The sequence below is a fragment of the Ursus arctos genome, unplaced genomic scaffold (assembly GCF_023065955.2).
Source record: "Ursus arctos isolate Adak ecotype North America unplaced genomic scaffold, UrsArc2.0 scaffold_15, whole genome shotgun sequence".
NCBI lineage: Eukaryota > Metazoa > Chordata > Mammalia > Carnivora > Ursidae > Ursus > Ursus arctos.
In genome coordinates this window covers 11,076,092-11,094,242 of record NW_026622819.1, presented here as the reverse complement: position 1 = coordinate 11,094,242, position 18,151 = coordinate 11,076,092, and the positions used below count along the sequence as shown (strand labels likewise).

The window sequence follows — 18,151 nt, the reverse complement described above, 5'->3', positions numbered from 1 at the left end:
GGAGAACAGAGGAGGTTGGCTGGGTGAGATTATAGGCGTTGTTGGTTGAGGCCAGGTGGTAGTAGTTGTATTAGGGTTCTCCAGAGACAGAACCAATAGGATAGACATATTATCTATCTATCTATAGATCAAGAGAGATTTATTTTAAGGAATTGGCTCTCACAATTGTAGAGCCTCACACATCAGTATCTGCAGGGTCCACCAGCAGGCTGGAGACCCAGGGAGGAGTTGTTGTGCAGCTCAGGTCTGGAGACAGTTCAGAGGGTCATTCCCTCTTCCTTGGGGTATCTCTAGCCTTTTTCTCTTGAGCCTTCAACTGATTGGATAAGGCCCACCCATATTATGGAGAGTAATCTGTTTTATTCAAAATCTATTTAATTGTTAATTCCATCTAAGAAATACCTTCACAGCAACATCTAGACTAGTGTTTGACCAAATATTTGAGTTCTGTGCCTAGCCAAGTTGCCATATAAAATTGACTATCACCATAGTAAACACCAAAAGCTGTTGGCTTCTGGTACCAAGGCATCTATCTCTCCAGGTTCTTAGACCCTGGCTGGGAGGCAGGTGCTGTCACAAACTAAAAAACCACGATGTGTCTGTGCATGAACATGCATGATACCCTCCTCTGATGAAGGACGGTGCTTGGTTCCATCAAAACTGTACCGGCTGTTCCCCTCAGTTCTCACAGAATCCCCATGGAGCTCATGAGCAGCCCCTTCTCTTGGCCCAAGCCGCAGTTTAGAGTTGGAGAGTTGTCCTTCCGATCATCCCTCCTTGGCTCTCTGAGATTCTGTGCCATCTTTTGGTGGATCTTCCTTCTCCATTGGCCAAAATAAGGGAAAAAGAAGAAAACCCCCTAAAATCGTTAGGTAATTCAACTCTTATGAATCACCCTCCCTGAGGAATTCCCCATCTTATTTCAAACATCCAGATCCCATGTGTGTTTGACTCCCATTTGGCTGGAGCTGAGACCTGGGATGTCCAAGTGAGAGATTTGTGCCGGTTGCCTCCACCATCAAGGGAGACTGTGGAGCCTCCAGCCTGGCCGTGAACCAGAGAGGCAGGAAACGGGAAGGGTGTAGCCGGAGCTAGGAAAGAGGGACGTGGAAGAGGAGAGACAGGAACTGTGGAAGTCTGTGTGTGAGAAATCCTGGAAGAGCATTGGAGTGTGAGAGAATGGGGCAGCAGAAGGAAGAGACTGAGAAATGTTTCTATGGGTTAGGAGTTGAATCCCCTTTAATATTCTTGGAGATATGCAGGCAATAATTAGATTTTTTCTATTATTGAAATGTAATTGACATATAATGCTGTATTAGTTTTAGGTGTACAATACATAGAATTTTTTTGAAATCATTTTTGGTTCTAGGGCTCTGATATTTTGTGTATAGGACTCCATGGGCAGACTGAGCCATGAGGATTCTAGGCACCCTCCCCCCCCCTTTTTAAAGATTTATGTATTTATTTGAGAGATAGAAAAAGAGAAAGTGAGTGGGGGATGGGCAGAAGGAGTGAGTCTTTCAGGCAGACTCCCCACTGAGAGCGGAGCCCACCACGGGCCTCAAACCCATGACCCATGAGATCATGACCTGAGCTGAAACCAAGAGTCAGACACTTCACAGACTGAACCATCCAGGTGCTCCTGGATTCTAACTTTTTGAAAAGGGTTACAAATATCTACATGACCACGCATGGTAGAAAAGAAGTCAGACAAACTGTCACATTCCAGCTAGGCAACCTACAGTGAGATGCTTCTCAAAGCTGTAGTTCGTATCTTCTGTTGGGTGGGGTGAGTCAAGCCCCCCTGTAAGGACATTACCAGGATTCAATGAGATGGGGCCGGCAGAGGCTTTCCTGGCACAGAACTTACCCTGAGCCTTCCTCGGGCTTCCCGTTTTCCTGCCTCATGCATCATCTAAATAGACCTGAACAGATTTTCTGCTTCTCCTGAGCTACTGGAGGTCTTCTAAAGACCTCTGACTCTTGGCATAGCATTTGTTTCTGAGGGGATCAGGGGCTGTGGAGGTGCCAGTTACTGGGAACAAAGATGGAAGAGCAGCCATGCTTCCCAAGCCCTTTACACTGGTGTTCCCAGTGAAGGCAGGAACTGGGGAGCTGGAGAAGGCAAGCCTGGGCGGGAAGACCATTCCCTGAATGAGCAGAGGCTGAGAAGCTACAGCTCCTTATACAGTGCTGGAAATATTTATCCTTCATCTTAATTAATGTTTCCTGGAGTTGCTGCTAATGGGCCATCCTATCAAGAATGCTCGTGGGAGTAACACTTCATAATCAGACATTTCCAAATGCCAGCATGCCTTCCTCCTCAGCAAGAGTGGCTTAGAGATTAGCCCCACCTTGTGGAGAAGCCTAAAAATAATGAAGTGAAATATTGCTTGAAGGTAAGGAATTGAGGCAAAATGAATTTGTATTTTAATATTTTTTTCAGAAAATACTTTGAAACTTTATATAATCAGACCATACGTTTTTGGGTGAATCATATGAATATAGTTTTTTAAAAAGTTACTTTTTTTAGGGGCTCTTGGGTGGCTCAGTTGGTCAAGCGTCCAACTCTTGATCCGGGTTGTGAGTTCAAGCCCTGTGTTGGGTTCCATGCTGGGTATGGAGACTACTTAAAAAAAAGTTTATTATTTTTTTAGTAATCTCTAAGCCAGTGCAGGGCTCAAACTTGTGACCCCGAGATCAAGAGTCACATGCTTTTCCAACTGAGATAGCCAGGCATTGCTTATAAATACTTTTATAGATGATGAAGCCACTTCATCAGGTGATACTGACTCTGTAATTGCACTACCGTCGTTCAAAAAAGACAAAATAAGACACCTCCAGATGGCTTAGCCTTAATTTTGTTAAATTTTATCTATTTATTTTTATTATTTCATTTTTTCATGTAAGTGTGCTCTTTAATCCCCGTCACTTATTTCATCCATTCCTGACCCTCCTCCTTTCTGGTAACCCTCAGTTTGTTCTCTATAGTTAAGAGTCTCTTTCTTGGTTACTCTCTCTCTCTTTCCCTTTTGCTCATTTGTTTCTTCAGTTCCACATATGAATGAGATCGTATGGCATTTGTCTTTCTCTGGCTGACTTATTTCGCTTAACATTATACTCTCTAGCTCTATCCATGTTGTTGCAAATGGTAATAGTTCATTCTTCTTATGACAATAATATGTATACTTATGTATCTATATCTATGCACCACATCCATTCATCTATTGATGGACGCTTGGGCTGCTTCCGTATCTCGGCTGCTGTCAATAATGCTGCATTAAGCATTGGGATGCACGTATCCCTTCAAATTAGTGTTTTTGTATCTTGGGGTTAAATACCTACCAGTGTGATCACTGGATTGTAGGGTAGCTCTATTTTTAACTTTTTGAGGACCCTCCATACTGTCTTCCACAGTAGCTGTACCACGCTCTTGTCCTAGCCAGTCACTACCTGCCTTTATCATTTGGGGGAAAGGACTAAACTTTTCTAGGCATGAGTTTCCTAATATGTCCTGGAAGGAAGTTGGAAAAGATGATCTTGTAGGATTCCATCTTTAAGGTTCTAGGGGTTGGGTCAAACGAGAGGCATTGCACGATGCGCAGGAGGAGAGGCAGAAGTGACCTGAGAGGTGCCAGGTGTGGGTTGAGAGAGAAGTAACTTTTCCCAGGTGTAGGCTCACTGGGAATGTGAGCTTCCTGCTCACAGAATTTACCTGTGCCTTCAGGATCTGGTGGACATTCATATTTAAGTCTGAATTTATGACCTGAAGGATCAGAAAACGCTGGATTCATAATGGCAATTTCAGGTATCATGGATACCACGAGTTTCTGTCAGGCCCAGTAGCAAGCCAGGAGCTGTTCCAAAAATGAGTTATTTCCAAAGTGGGCAGGGGGCCTCTGTTATGATTTTTTTCTCTGAGCTCCATGCGGCATCCCATCTTCCCCAGAAACTTCCAGCTAGGTTAAAGGGTCAGAGAGGCTTGCACCAGATGGAGCTGTGTCTTGCTCTGGGCCACTCAAAGCTGGGAATCTTATAGGTTACTGTGTACATGGCAGGAACAGTATACCCAAATATGGGGCATATTGCAGTGTACCCAAATCCAAAGAGGCTCAAAAAGAATTGTGTTTCTTTCTAGTTCAAGAAATCCTGTTTGGAACAGCAGCTATAACTGGAATCAATCCCTGATTAAGCTAATTTCATATCATTTCATTGCTTCTCTACCAGGAGCAGTTTCTTTCCACAGATGACATTTGGCAATGTTTGGAGACATTGTCACAGTGGGGAGACTGTGCTACTGGCATCTAGGAGCTAGAGACCAGGGGTGCTGCTAAGCATTCCATAATGCAGACTTACCCAGCCCAGAATATCAATATCAATACCAAGACTGGTACCCTGAGATCTCGAGTCTTGAGATAGGTCCTAGTAGAACAGGCAAATTTAAAGGATTTGTGGTAGGGATTACCACCTGCATTGATCGTATCTTTGATGGTGGCACTGCTTTCTGTTTTCATGGGAGAGGTTGTTCCAGGAGAACCTGTACCTGGAAAAGTGGGGGATTCTGCCATTTGCCAAGGGTATCTCTTGTGACTATACGCTTAGGTATTGTGGAAGTGACCACAGGATGTGTTCTTCTGTCTACTGGGTCATAGGCTGAGTTTATGTATCCGCTGGGTCACTGCGAGATAGATATGGTATCACACATCATTTATCACTAACTCCGTGCTCCCCCATTTAACTGATGGTCCACATTGCAGCTTTGCTAGCTCAGAGCTGGATTTCAGTGATTTCCAAAGGTCTGGGACTCTCTTTTCCCCCATGCACAGTTACACTGCTTGGGGCTGCCACCCGCAGGTCTGTGTTCTTCATGTTCCCCATAATTGGCAATTGCAGGTGACCTTGGGGCTTCTAAATCCGTGGGGCTTCAATGTCACCTTCATTCCAGACAACCAAAAATGACAGCTTAAGCAACTGATTTGCGCCTGTGGGCCATGACTGTCATTGTCCCAGTGTCTGAAGGCAATTGGATACAAGCCAACCTCAGATTTCACGTTCCTGTGGGGAGCTGTTCTCGGAGTTTACTTCTGGTGCAATCTACCCGGCTGTTCTCAGTTATAGGTATCAGTATCCACCTTAGTTGTTGTAAGTATGAAGCACTCTAGTAGGGGCACAGCTATTAGACTGAATTATTGGAAGTTTTGAATGAAACAAACCTAGGCTGATCTAAAACCATACTACAGAACTGGGCCACTGTGGGAAATGCGACTTCTCCCTGATTAGTGAGCCCCTACCCAGGATCTATCGCCTTTGCCTTATTTGCACTAGCGAAATGCATGTCCCACACCCTGCCTTGCCCCAAAGCCTCGTTTGATTTAAGATTTCACACAAGTTTGTCTGAATAGAAGAGCCTACATTACATAGGGAACTCTGGCTGCAAGAGAGGTGCAGAGTGGTCTGCGAAATGTAGTTTTTAGCTTTCAGGTTAGTACAATGCAAAAAGCAAGAAGATGTGACACATATACAATGCAGTATTATTCAGCTTGAGAAAGAAGCAAATCCTGCTATTTGCGAGAACATGGATGGACCTTGAGGACATTATAATAAATGAGGAGTCAGACAGAGAAAAACAAATACTGCATGATATCAGTCTTATGTGGGATCTAAAAAAAATTCAAACTGATAGAAACAAAGAGTAAAATGGTTACTAGGGATTGGGGGTTGGCGATTGGGACAGACATTGTTTAAGGGTACCAACTTGCAACAAGTAGTAAATAAGCCCTAGAGATCTAACGCACAGTGTAGTGAATATAGACAACAATATTGTATTATAATCGTTAAACTAGCAAAGGCACTGAAAGTATTCCAAACACTAAAAAGAAATGATCATTATCTAATGTGATAGAGGTGCAAACGTTGTTATAATGGCAATCATTACCGTATATAGGTACAGCAAAATAGCATGTTGTATACCTTCAATTTACTCAATATTACATGTCAAATATATTTCAATAAAAAGTAAATATAAAAAGCCAAACAAAAATCCAACAAAAAATACGAGAAGTGGATTGGCATGGGTGTTGAAGGAGCCAGTCTTCAATATATGCAAGCTAGAATTTTATGTAAGGCTGAAATGAGCAAGCACGTGCTGGTATGGCCATACTAATTATTGGAGGGTTGAGTACCTTCATTTCATATGTAAGTAAACCCTGCATCAGAATCCCCACGGGCCCCCTTGTTGCCCCGGCCACTATGTACCCTCACTTGGAATCCTCAAACTTTTTCAATTTTCCAGCAATTTAAGGACTAATGCTGGGCACAGAGCTATGGGCTGCCATCTGCTCTTTGTGTGTGTGTGTGTGTGTGTGTGTGTGTGTGTGTCTGTTTGTGTGCGCGCACGCGAGTGTCTAAGACTCTCAGTGTCCCTATAGTTCTGCCTCTTGGATGCCTGCTATTTGCTCCCTCCTGTGGACTCCAAGCGGTTGGTCTGCTCCAGCAATACTCACCAGCTCCTGGGAAGTCCCATTACAGCCTGCCATAGGGATGCCCTAGTCCCTACAAGCCTCCTACCTGCCCAAACCAGCTTACCATGGCTTCTTGGGGTCAGAAGCGGTGGGTGGGGTCAGAAACAGTGATGGTGGCACTGGTACCCCAGTGGGCCAATGCCTGGAGCCCTTTGGGCCGGTGAGCCAGCGGTTGTGGGCTCTTGCAGAAACTGGGTTCTCCTTAGGACTTTGGCTGTGAGAAAGCTGGGGTCATACATATAGCATTGCTCTGGGCCAACCATGTTCTAAAAGAAGATTTATTTGGATACTATAATTAGTGTTCCCCTCCCCCCTCATTCTACAAAGGGGAAAGCTGAAGCACAGAGAAGATGCTTGACACCAAAGCCCCAGAACTGTCCTTAACCACATGAGCTCACCATTGCTTATGGAACCTGAATGGTTGGGTTTGATTTTAAATATGATATGTCAGCAAACACCCTGGAAGACTTACTTGCTTATTCGTTTCCTATTGCTGCTGTAATAAGTGCACAAACTTGGTGACTTAAAACAACCCAAATTTATTTTCACACAGTCTTGTAAATCAGAAGTCCAAAGTCAGTTTCCCTAGGCTCAGATTAGGGTTTTGGCAGAAATTCCTTCTGGAGCCTCTAGGGGTCAGTCCATTTTCTTTCCTTTTCCAGCTTCCGGAGGTCACTGGCATTCTTGGCTCATGGCATCTCTTTGCAGCACACTAACACTCCTCCCTCCGCATTTGCTTCTTTCTCCCTGACCCTCCTGGCTCCAGCTTCTTTGTTTTTGTTTTTTTTAATATTTTATTTTTTTTTAAAGATTTATTTATTGATTTGGGGGAGGAGGGGCAGAGGGTGAGGGAGACTCCCAAGCAGACTCCATGACAAGCACAGAGCCGGAGGTGAGGCTTGATCCCACCACCCCGAGACCATGACCTGAGCTGAAACCAAGAGTCAGATGCTGAACTAAGCCACCGAGGCACCCCAAGACTTTATTTATTTATTTGAGAGAGAGAGAGAGAGAGACAGAGAGGGAGAGAGCTCCTGGGCTTGTGAATGGGGGTAGGGAGCAGAGGGGGAGAGAGAGGGAGATAATCTCCAGTAGAATCTGCTCTGAGCACAGAGCCTGACGTGGGGCTCGATGCTGTGACCCTGAGATCACCAGCTGAGTTGAAACCAAGAACTGGATGCTTGACCAACTGAGCCCCCCCAGGCCCCCAACCTGCTTCTAAAGCTGATTATGTTGGGCCTACCTGAATAAATCAAGATGATCTCTCCCCTCCCCAAATCCTTAATTTATTCACATTTGCAAAGTTCCTTTTTCTATGTACATTAATATATCCACAGGTTTATGGGATTAGGACACGGACATTTTCAGGGACTGAATGATAATGTTATTACTGGAGATTTTGAATATATAAAAACCTCAATATTATGAGGATCAGGAAAATTTGGAAGGTGTTTGCTGTTAATTTAGTAGAAACTGGGTGAATATCCAGCCCCATGACAAATACAGCTGATAAATTCTCTAAGACTATGGCACCCAATGACTGTGAAATTAATGGGGGAGATTTGTTGGAAGAGATCGATGCAGTTCTCCTTGTCAGATAATACCTTAGGCCAGGCATGTATTTTAAGCTGACATGTGCTAGAACATAAGATTTTGTTAGTTGTTTTATAATATATATAATTTAGCTTATTTAGAGGATAAACGGGGATGTAAGAACTGATATTAATTTTTGTTTTGTTAAATATTATTAATATCCCCCCAAAAATAAATACTTGAAGGGCTCATTCTAGTAGAAGAGATGAGTCATGTGAACACATGGTTACACTGTGTTGTGCTCTGTGCGAGGGTGGAAGGGGGTAGTGATGGAGAGCCGGGAGTGACACTTGGGAAAGCTTTACTATGGAGGTGGGTGAGTCCTAAGCAAGCTGGAAGCAAAGAATAGGAACTTACCAAGCAGACAAGGTGCAGGGCATTTTTCACAAAATAGCAAGATTGGAACCCCCCAGTGTGTTTTGGGCATTGTGGTATTACTAGAGCAGATGGTGTGAGGGGGTGTAAAGGGAGGAGGTTTCCCCAAGTGAGTGAGAAGAAAGCCTGGAGCCCCAGAGCAACAAGACAATGTGGTGTCTGCTCAATTCACAATATTCACACCATGCTGTCGCTCTTCTCAGGCCTTATCCTACTTGGACTGTGTGTAGCTGAAAAATTCTTAGCTTTTTATTATGGAAAATTGGAAGAATAATGAAACCTCTGTGTTACCGGTCACCCACCTCATCAGTTAACCACATTCTCTGGTGGTTTTGGAGAATTATTTTATTTATTCATCTCCATTGTTATAGTGGCTGGAGAATTTTGAAAAAAAATTATTTTGTTTATTTATTTAGAGAGTGTGAGCAGGAGGGGGGCAGAGAAAGAGGGAGAGAGAGAATGTCAAGCCAACTCTGAGCTGAGTGCAGAGCCTGACATGGGGCTTCATCCCATGACCCTGAGATCATGACCTGAGCTGAAATCGAGAGTTGGATGCCCAACCAACTGAGCCACCCAGGCGCCCCATGGCTGGAGGATTTAAAGCAAATACCAAATATCACATTATTTCACCCCAATACATCAGTATGTAGCTTTATTGATTGATTGATTGATTGTACTTTTGGTTTTATAATTTCTCAGTTCCTCTCAGTAAAAATATAATAAGACATTGCCACCGTCTTCCCCTCCAGGGGGTGACCCATCAAGCCTGTCAGTGTGGGCCACTCCAGCGGTTTCTAGCTCATGGAGCGATACATACAGGGCATGGTTCTATAGATCTGTTCGCCTACGACAAAATTTGTTGTTCATACTGTTAGCCTCTTGGGAAGAGAATTCGGTGAGTTCATTCTCCTGTTCCTCCACAATGTTCTCACATGCAAATTTGGGAGTGCCCCTGATGTCTGAATCAGTCCAGATGGCCTGTAGGTCCAGTTCATTGGATTCTCCATTGCGGCCCCCTACACAGTCGTAGTTCTTGCGGTGAGTGGGAGGGTCAGTCTGATCCCCATGCTCCTTCATCTGGTCACATACCTCCTCCAGTTGCTCTGTGAGGTGGGCCTCTGTGTGAGCATAAGTCACCTCTACCACTGACTGGTGACCATCTGGATTGATTTGGAAAGAACCCATCTGAATGGTCTTCTTGGGATCCACCTGGGCAGTTTCCCAGTTTAGTTCAGGGACCTGCAACCTCCACAGTGTAGATCCTGGCTCCTCTGAGCCTTGGCCACTCTCAGCAGGGCCCCTAGAAGCAGGGCCCGTCAACCCCAGCCTTTCATCTGTAGCCTAATGGGGTTGCCCCACCTCTGCTCCTAGGGCCACCACCATGGCCCAGGCACCCGAAGGCGCTGACTCTCACTTTAGCTCCCAACCCTAGCACCGGGCTGCCGGGGAGTGGAGTATGAAGCTTTAGTAAATAAAGACTTAAAAAACATATTTACAGTATTATACCCATCCAATAATAAGTTTTCAATATCTTTAGTACTCATTCCATGCCCCCCCCCCTTTTTAGAGAGAGAGGATGCACACACCAGCAGGGGTGGGAGGTGGTGGGGGAGGGGCAGATGGTAAGGGAGAACGAGAATCTTAAGCAGACTCCACTTCCCCTGCACAGAGCCCAACGGGGGGCTCCATCTCACCACCCTGGGATCATGACCTGAGCCGAAATCAGCCACTCAACCGACTGAGCCACCCAGGTGTCCCTCCATGCCCTTTTTGTTTGAACATGAAAAAAATAGTATCAATTTTTTAAAAAGAGCAATTCCTAAAAATGGGAAATAAATTGAAAAAGAAGTGCCCCTAAATATGTCTCAAATTAGTGGCTTTAACCATAAACAGAGGAATTTTTTTAAGCAACTCAAAATGCAGTAAAGTTTTTGTGCATAACTAAGATATATCCTAAAGACTGACTGAAAAGCAAAATAAACTGCAAAGAAGTACTAAATTGTTTTCAGTAACAAATTGTCATAAGGATTAAACAAGATCTCTTCAGGGGTGCCTGGAACTCAAGCACCCCGATGAGGCCACGCTGGGCTCCATGCTGGGCATGGAGCCTACTTAAAAAAACCCAAAAAAATGAAAAAAACTAGAATTCTCTAAAAACAACTGTCATAAACTGTTTGCCATGAAATGCAGTTTGTTCTGGAAAAGCAGGAACAATGATTTTTTTCCCTTTATCAGTTTGCAAAGTAGATTGGTGTCATTGCAACCTCCAGAAGTGACCAAAATGTTTTTTGTCTTTGTTTTTTAAGTATCAGCATGCAATCATGGATCTTATATATTTTCTGTTGAAATATATTGCAGTCATTTTGTTTTTATTGCTTACATTTCCTCTTTGGTCCATGGGAGTCACTTCAGGTTGGCTCCTGTGTCCTTTGATCTGACCCCACTTGTCTTTGCCTTCTGAGACAGAGATACATCATGCCCGTCTTGTGCATTTCCTGCCCTACTCTAGGAATTAGTGACTTCTGTAGGGAGTTCTGGTTCTATTTCATGGGCAAGATGTATTTAGAGACTATAATCTGGGTGCTAGGGGTGTTCACTGCTACTGAGCTGATCATTGTGTATTGTGCTTCCTATTAGAGCAAGGAAAATAGACTTTAAAAAAATATTTAATTTTTAAGTAATCTCTATATTCAATGGGGGGCTTGAGCTCACAGTCCTGAGATCAGGCGCCAGCCAGGCGCCCCAGACTTTTTAAAAGAGAAAAATACTTCATGAGTTCATGATGATATTTTCAATTCAAAATTAACCAACTTTTACTTATTTGATTTTTATGTTTGTATCTCTTTTATTTTATACTGAAAATTCTGGTTCCCAATATTAGCCAACTTACTTATTTGCTTTATCCTACTATATGGTGGGACATACATTATTCATTACATATTAAAAATAATAATCCCATTATTACCAACAATATGATTACTGAAAACAATTTGCCTTTTTTTTTCAGTCTTTGATAGTAATATTGAAACATCTATTCATTTTCTGCATGTGTGCTGTATCTTTATCCAGTCTTAGAGCAACTACAAACCAACAGAAAGAGAAAGAAAATCACCGGGAGAAAAATAGGAAGGAATAAGAACATGTACATACCCCCTCCCCCCACCAAATGTCCAATAAGTATTTAAAAAATGTTCAGCCTCATTATTGCTAAAGATTTGCAAGTTATATTAGCAATGGCATTATAGTGACTTATCATTTCGCATCTAACATGTAGGGAAAGGTAAAATAAGTACACTTGTCATGGGAAGCAAAGTGTATAATTTTTAGGGAATATTTTTTCTAATAATTTATTGAAATAAGCAGAGATCTATACAAGGATTTGTATACAGAGATATTCTTTATAGTATTTATAAGAGTGAAAAATTGGATCCAATCTAAAAGTTAAGAAAGTATTGGCTAAATAAAGGTCTATCTGATCAATATGATATATAACTATTAAATCATATTTTGAAGACTATTGAGTAATAGGAAAAAGTTTTTATGATATTTTATAAACTAAAAGAGGTATATGTATGTATGTGTGAATATATGTGTATATATACATATTTTTTAAATTTATTTTTTTCAGAAAATGGGAGATGGGAGAGCCAGGACATTTCTCACAGAAAGCAGATTGGCAGAATATATGCTAATAGTGCTCAGATTTTGTTGATATATATTTTTACTTTCTTATATTTTCCAGAATAAATGTACACTATTTTTATAATAAAATAATCAAAAACTATTTTAAAATCTTTGTATTAGAATTGTTCATATTAGAGTAGGTTAAGGAGCTTAAGTGAGAGAATATTACATTTTACATAACAGGAAATGATCAGAATCATTCAAAGTGGATTTGCTATGTAACTATCAATATCGGGACCACTTATATGGATATACTTAACGTTTTTCTTCTTTGGAGATTGATATAAAAATTTTTTGCCTCTCCAGTGTGCCATCTTTCACGTAGTCAGATCTATTTTATCTTTTATAATTATTTCATTATTTAGTTTCATTCATATGATATAGATAGGCAAAGTTTCTAAATTGGGGATTTTTGAAAGGCAAACAAGTAAAGATAAGTTTCTTATGGCTTTGAATTACAGAAGAGGAGACTTTGGCTTCTCTCCCATTAAAGCATTCGACAATTTCCCCATCCTGTTTTTTAGTAACTATGAGACGGTAAATGGAAATTACTGGTAGTCTTGTAGTCTTGAGACATGGGTCCACTTTGCATTTCCTTCACTCTTCTGGCAAGTGAGTTATATTTCCAGCCACTGGATGGCAGCTAACCTCCATTAGTAGGAAGCTGTTTCCAGAATCCCTCTTCCTTAGCATGGACTGTACATCATTTAACGTATTGTGTTTGAAAGGAAAGAAAAGAACTCAACATGTAGTATCTCTGGATTAATCTCATTTTATTAACCTCCAAACGTTAAGATTTTATTGGGCATAAGATTGAAGTGCTCTAAGTCTTGTAACTGGAATTCTGAGGATTTCTTTTTAAAAAGAAAAGAAAAAAGCTAGATAAACCTAAGCCTGTTGATTGCAGGCACAATGCTCCTTTTATGAGTCTGCAGATCCGTTATTAATAGTCGAGCTTTACCATCTTGACATTCCGCACGACACGTAATATTGCAACCACAGTCCCCTGTAAGGAAATGTTTGACAACCTTCTCTGATCCCTCAGAGCAATGGTAAGCCGATGCTCCGTAGACCGAAATTCATTCATAGAATAATTCAGTTCACAAAATTCCAGTTTGCGATTCTAGCCCATTTGATAATCACTCAGTAAAATGACAGTGAAGAAGAGCACTGGCTTGTATATTCCAATGCAAGAAAAAATGTGAAAGTTGATCACGGTGTATCCCTCATGCTTCAGTCTCGGCTAATAGAGGAAAATGGAAATGCAGGAGAAGCAAGTGTATGCCCTCTATTCAGCTAATGGCATGGACCAGACAGAGTGACACGTATGGGAAATCTGCCTTTCACACTCATCAATAATTCCTTGTACTGCACACCCCAGACATCATGATCACTGCCTGTTACCAACAAATTAAAAGAGAAAACCAACAACAAAAATGAGAACAAAAGTGGCGTGAAAAAGGAAACCTTCAAGAGGATTAAAAAACAGAGATATTCCTTAACAAAAAATATCATTTTGGTTTATTACAGAATAAGTGATTTAAAAAACGATCCCTTGATATATAGATTTAATAAATACCTATTATGTGTCAGATGCTGTGCTAATCACATTATTCAAAGCTCTTGTTTGAAAAAAAAATCCTACTACAAGTTGTGTTTCTAAAACCTAACTTTTCAGGATGAAAATGATTAGATTTAAGGAATGAGCGATAGAATTTCAGAGAAGGGATTCCTGAGACTCTGGAGGAACTTCACAGAGGAAGGGACATGGGAGCGGATCCTTGCCACATGCATGGGACCTTGGCCTGCACAGGCGGGGAGTGTGTTCTGAGACACTTGGACTCCCATTGGCAGGAGCGGACGACCAGCGGGTGTTCCTAGGGAAGGGCAGGAGGTGGTTTGAGGCTTTTTCTTCAATGTTGCATGCTACTGGCAAGGACCTCTCTTCCCCTATATATTAGGATAAATTTAGGTCTCGCCTTTCCCTATATATTAGAATAAAATTTTAATATTTAAATAAGAGTTTCGAACTGAGGTTCACAAGATTTAATCTGTACAAGAGTTGGATAGAACTAATTCGGGAAAGATGAACTCTAAGGCAAACGCTTACCATTTGGAAAACTTTCCACAGAACAAACTGCTGTGATTTAAAAATGTTTTCCATTTCATTAATTTTCTTTAAAAAGAGAGAGAGAGAGAGAAATGTAATTCCCAAATGGGGATAACAATTTGGAGAAAAATTGCCTTCAGCTATCGTTCTTTTCCTGGTAATTACCTTAACATTTTCTCTTAAGAGACTGCTGTTTTCAGCTTCGTGTATTTCCTGGATTAGAAAAGCAATAGATTTTCTCCTACCGGTCTGGATCACTCAATGAATTAACACCTTCAACTTTTGTTTTTCTCCATTTGTTATTATTATGTGATAAGCAATGGGGCACTTGTGTTTTCTTCCTTCCATAGTTTGGCCTGCTGGGCTTCCTCCCTCTGCCTTAGCCTCAACCTCTGCCTTAGCCTCAGGGTTGATGGTTTGATCCTCATTTGTTTCAAAATGATGTTCTGAATGGCAAGGAGACAGGTGAGGATGTGAAGGAGAATGTGTGAGATTTGGGTGAGAGATGATTTTCCTTTAGGCTTCCCCATAAGGAAGGAGGGAGACTGAAGCCCATGGGGAGGTTCTGGGAGAATGAGGGAGACCAGGATGTAGAAAGTGGGGTGGCCCCACTCGCTCAGGAAGGAGCAGTGATACAGTGCTGCGGGGTGGTTCGCCGGGAACAGGGAGACACTGTTCTAGAATTTTCCACTGCAGGAGATTCAAATGTTCATCCTTTGCTTTGGGAAAGGGGAAGGAAAAAAGTGAAAAAGCAGAAAGGAAGCATTTTTTTTCCTGGCCTGCTGTAGTTCACTTTCAGGGCACTTCCCTCAGGAACATAGTTCCCCTTATTTTCTTAGGTTAGGAAAGGAAAATAGTACAGACTTTATGTAGCTTTTTAATTTTTCCTTTAATTTTTTTTGTGTGCTGTTGCTCCTACCTTTTTAAAAGTGATTTAAACTAATTTCAAAACTGAGTTTTATGCAAAGTATTTTCTTAAGTTTTAAATCTCATTGCATATTAAAGGTATATTTTACATACATTGGCTCATGAGCTTTATATAACCGCCTGGATTCTTACATGCCTTGATCAGTTCTTACAATTTAGTACTTTGTTGTTGGCTAATTATGGTTTTATCTCTTTTGCTAGATTATAAACTCTTCGTATCTTATAGTTGAATAACATTGTGCTGTGCATATCAGAGAGGCCAAATAAATATAATAGTGGTTGACTTTGATGAAATTAACGAGCTATACTAAAATATTTCCTTAAAATATGGCACACTTCTTCTTAAATCACACCTAAAATATGGACTTAATTTCCTTAACGCCTAGAACAGGAATTATGCCACCAGATTTGATCCTTTGGGTCTTTCTTTGTTACCTTTGGCTCTTTTTTTAAACAGGACCTTTCCCACATTTTTGATGGTATAATATTTGAAAGTTAAAATAATCCCAAGAAAGTAATTGTTCAGATTAATTTCATGTCAAAAGTAAATCCCCAGGTAAGGGCTATATTTTCAAAAATCTTGCTTTATCCTGGCCTTTGTGTTTTCATACCTGGTATATTTATATACCCATGATAATCGAATTCATTTCAATCAATGGAAATTGATTTAAATAATTAACTGAACCAGTTCATTTGGAGACTTGAAAGTACCTGGGGGCTACCTTTGAATACAAATCCCAACACTGACAGTTTTCAGTGGAAGAGTTAATAATAGAAAATCAGGAAGCTGGCAGTTCTTTAAGAAACAAAAGCTAGATATTGCATTATGAAGCATTGTTAAGTGTACTTACGATAGGAAATGTATTATACGTTAACATTAATTGGGTCCTTACATCTCTGCTGTCAGGGAAGTTGTGCTTGTTTTGGTAAGAAGTAAGCATTGAAACTTATCTTTACAGAAGCTTTGAAAGAACATTTGGTATGCCGAGTGTTTATATAATTTAGTTTTGTTAGCAATAAAAATGAATTTATTCTATACATGTGCAGTAATAGACTCTATGTTTGCTCTCTGAAATGATATTTTAGCATTTTTGCTATGGAAAGAAACACCGGTGTTTGAAATTTGCCTTGTGAAATCTATAGGTAGTAATGGTCTTTATTATAAATTATGTTATGGTCTTTAAGAAAGACGAGGTGTAAAAAAAAGTAACAGGTGAATACGTTGGGTTATTTTCGTTTTCCTTGGCAATATAAATTTTGCTTTGTTGATAGCGGAGTAACTCATTTGTAACTGTGGGTTGTTTTGGGGTATAAAGGCCTAATTAGCTCCTGGGTGATGTTCTAAACGGACTGTTCTTCCTTCAATGAATGTGTGAGGACCCAGAAATACAGTTACAACAAGACAGATCTGTCCTTGCAGTGGTGGTCAGGGGTGATCGGAAGCAAAGCATCTGACTTTCCCCGCAGAACTTTGATCTGCCAAATGCTCTCTTCCCAAGGTGATCAAATCATTCTTGGCTCTGGCTGGAAAACCTTCCTTTGATGTCTCCCCAAGTTTATCCTTGAGCTTTTCAAAGACGGGCAAAACATTCTTTCCAGGAATGACCGTTTGCATGGATTTTCTGTATCTGATCACATTCTTGGAGTCAAAGTTTTTTGGTCTTACAAGTCCGTACATCTCATTTTTACTGCTAGACTCCTTGGCGTGGTCGTGAGTGCTAACCATTGGTTAGCATATTTATAAATATGTCTTGGTTATTTTCATGGGTTTGTATTTATGATAAAATCATGGTAAATGGGTTTGCAAAGTCAAGCTATCACAAGTTGGGAAGTTCCTCTCCATGGCAGTTACTAACATGCTTCCGAAGGGAGGATGGTTGAGGCTCTGGGTTAGGGCTATTCTTCGTTGCTTTTAGAAAATGCCTTTTGAGTGAATCAACTAATACTTTCTAATATCAGGACTTGATTTTACGTTGAATGATATTTGATTCACTTTTCTCTTTAAATATTTCTATAGAAAAGGAACAGGATTTTGAGGTTATCACGTTACAATATTTTGGCACAAGAGAAAAGGAAAGAGGAACTGAGTGCAGTATTAAGTGAGTTTTTTTTATGTTTGCAGGTGAACCTAACTCTCTACATTCTCTTTCCCTGTTGAACCAAAATAAGCACAAATACGAGATGCCCTCAGAATGACCCCCCAGTGAGACCTGGGCCCCTGAGCCTCACTGCTGCAGCCGTAGTCATGAGCTCCTGCAGAATTGTCTGTGTCTGTTGGGAATCAGCAAGAACAGGTGGATGTGAGTGGAGGAATTTCTCAGTATTATTTATTGCTTCTAGACATCTTTGATGCCAGAGACCAGATCTTGCTATGGGCGGTGACTTATGTCATGAAATATAGTTTTCTCATAAATAAATACCTGGTAAATGAATCAGAACTAAAAAAGAGGGACCCTAAGTTGGAGGTTTTGTTGTTTTTTATTTGGAAAACTGATCATGCTTTCGTGCCTTCGGGTGCCCAGGTGGAATGATGGCAACTAGAAGGTAACATAACAGTAAATACCATTTGCGTCTACTGCTTTCATAAAGCAAGAATTATCACATTAGTAAGCGTTCTCTTCATATCTCTTTAATTAATACTGGTCTTATATTTGCTTGGACCTTGAATTTCTGGAAGAACAAGTAATTGGCGTAGGATCATTCCCAAGCTGTTGATTATCATCTAGATTTTAACTATAAACAGAGTCTGATTAAAGAAGCGTTATTTTTCTCAGTTGTATGTGATATGATACTGAAATTTTGGTACTAAACAAGGACTGACCAGTGTAACTAAGCTAGGCAATATGGTCTGGAAAGGCTCAATATGAAAAATTATAACCATGCTGAGCATCCAACCCAAAACCCCAATGCTAGAAGGACTTACTATAAGGAACTCTATGAT

The 18,151-nt window shown here is 40.9% G+C and overlaps 1 protein-coding gene and 1 pseudogene across 1 annotated transcript in view; one reads left to right on the top strand and one right to left on the bottom strand.

The window, feature by feature from the left end:
* The window catches only part of DNAH5 (dynein axonemal heavy chain 5), a 253,231-nt gene that overhangs the window by 16,675 nt on the left and 218,405 nt on the right, over nt 1-18,151 (top strand). The window lies entirely within an intron of this gene.
* LOC113260826 (protein canopy homolog 2-like) lies at nt 9,195-9,823 on the bottom strand (annotated as a pseudogene).